The 2,500-nt window shown below is 28.2% G+C and overlaps 1 protein-coding gene across 1 annotated transcript in view; it reads left to right on the forward strand.

The window, feature by feature from the left end:
* VAX1 (ventral anterior homeobox 1) overlaps nt 1–2,500 on the forward strand; it is a 19,128-nt gene that overhangs the window by 646 nt on the left and 15,982 nt on the right. The window lies entirely within an intron of this gene.

Here is a 2,500-nt window from a genome sequence, read left to right on the forward strand (position 1 = left end):
GAATGCTATGACTTTTATTGGTACATTTAATTTAAATCTTGCATGAGACTGTTTTTCTTGAATTTTAAAGGATCTATTTGAAAAGCTGCAACATTTCTCTGGTTATTAGGCAATGACTGATATGCTTTGGAAAATACAGTTTGGTCCAATTTTTAGTATTTTATCCGAGTACTATTATTTATGTGTTTTATTCATTTTTATCATTTTAATTTTAAGTTTCAGCCCATCATTTTAATAAACACAGTAATATGTTATATCTGTGTGACTGACATAATACGCTGCTTTCTGTGCTTCAGAATAAAACGTGTGAGGAGTTTAATGTTGTTTAGATAAGGTGTTCCGTTTGCTTCCATGCAGGCAAAATAGTAGAACTTAATATTAGAATACTACAAGTATGTATACACAAAAAAATAAAATAAAGAGAAAAATTAAATATAATGTGCTAGTCATCTGGACATACGTAAAACAAAATCATTTCTTTCTAGACAGTCTGTTTAATTATTAACTACATGCCCATTGTTTGTGAACTGTTAAGCTCTCAGATGACTTATTTACAGAGAGTGACAACTAACATCTTGAATATATCCACTGGTACTATTTAAAAAAAAAAAAAAAAAAAAAAAAAAAAAACACTTGGCTCACTCGTTTGAAGTAGCCAAAAATGTGCAGTATAAGAAATGTAGAAAGCTGAAGCACTATGTTTCTTTCTTTTGTCAATGATCCAATTCTATACGAACAATTTAGAAGAGGAAAGTATATTTTGTAAATCGATTTATAGTGGTATTTAATAAAACAAATGAAAGGAAAAATAATTCCAGGTAAACCCAAATCCATCTTAATAAGAGAAAGCAAAATACTGTGAAAAATATATATAGTCTACATGCTTCCCAACTGATCAGTTATGCAATTGACAGAATAAAGTTCTATTTCCAAATTAAATGCCTCATTTGTAGCAGCATATAAAATATGAAGGCAAATAAATTCCTTAATAATTACATGAAAAATTATTTAAAGATTTTTTGACAATATTTTTGTTGCATTCTAGTAAAAATTTAGACAAATATTTTTGCTATATAGTAATGTTACTTGCATATTCTGTCCTTAAAGTCAGGGCCATGGAGAGCTTTTAAATATTAACTAATATTATAGTCACCAAATGACCCACCCCACCAACAAATAGAGGTTCATAATAAAATCTATATTTACATATTGCTATTTTGAAAACATTAGTAGAAACTGAAACACTTCATTTTAGGAAAAAGGCAAAATAATTCTAAGCATGATCATAAAAATAAGAAGCAGGACAGTATAGAAAAAAAATGAAAATGTTCTTTGGTTCAGCCTCATTGTTTCATTATTTCTAATTGATTATAGGTCATCTACTAGTGCATAAAAACATCATGTAAAAGATAAAGGCAAATAAGCTCAGATAAGTATATTAGCACTGAGTATATTTTACCACTTATAACAGTTATTCTTTCATTATAAAAAGAATACTTCCACAGTATTAAAGGAAGAAAAACATACATAATTCCATAGTTACCATTGAAAAAGAAAACATTTTTGCATAAAAAGACTGAACTTGTTAAAATAAATGAAAAAATAAATACATGTATGCAATGCTACAAGCACATATTCCTAAAGAATAAAGTCCAGACTTTACTGACAACTGAAAAAAAAATACAAATAAGAAAATGTTCTGTAGAAGTGTTACTTTACCCTTGATATGCAAACCATATTACTTAATTATGACACAGTACTTCCACATTCAATAAAATGAATGCAATAATATATATCAGATATGGAGTCCCACTGGCCTTTCCTTAACTCAGTTTCTTAAAATCAGTTGCTCATATATTTTCTGCTTAAGCGGTTTAATCTTAATGAGTTACAGGTGAAACAGTTGCATATCACTTGTGTCTTACAAATAAAATTAATGTAAAGAACAATAATAGTAACTTTATCCTTTTTATGAAAAAGTCTATTACCTAGATGTAAACCTATAATTTGGCATATGGTGGCAGTGCATTGCAAAATGAATCAACAAAACAACAATGCACAAAGCATAAGAAAGTGCGATATGAGCAATTAAGAAACAGTAAAAAAATGTAGTTTGGTGCTATATTTTATTTATTTATTTGTTTATTTATTTATTTATTCATTCATTCATTCATAGTTGCTTTGAGTCAGGGTTCTATCACTACTTGGTACATTTGCAGTGTCAGAATATATCCTGAAACAGTTGAAATGTTACATATGCAAATGAATATGATTTTTTTTTGTTTGTTTGTTTGTAATAAATTAGGAAACAGGTCACATGCAACCAAAAAGGAGGAAGGAAGGAAAGAAAAAAAAAATCTCAGTCAGTAGCCTGCAGCATGTTTCATAATAAAATAGCATGAACTACGAATAACTTCAACTGCAAATATAAAACCATCTGAATGCACTTATTAAATGAATATATTCAAATATAAATTAGCAATTTACCCCAAGAAAAGTT

Source organism: Protopterus annectens, chromosome 14.part0 (assembly GCF_019279795.1).
Source record: "Protopterus annectens isolate FY-2018-M chromosome 14.part0, PAN1.0, whole genome shotgun sequence".
Classification (NCBI taxonomy): domain Eukaryota; kingdom Metazoa; phylum Chordata; order Ceratodontiformes; family Protopteridae; genus Protopterus; species Protopterus annectens.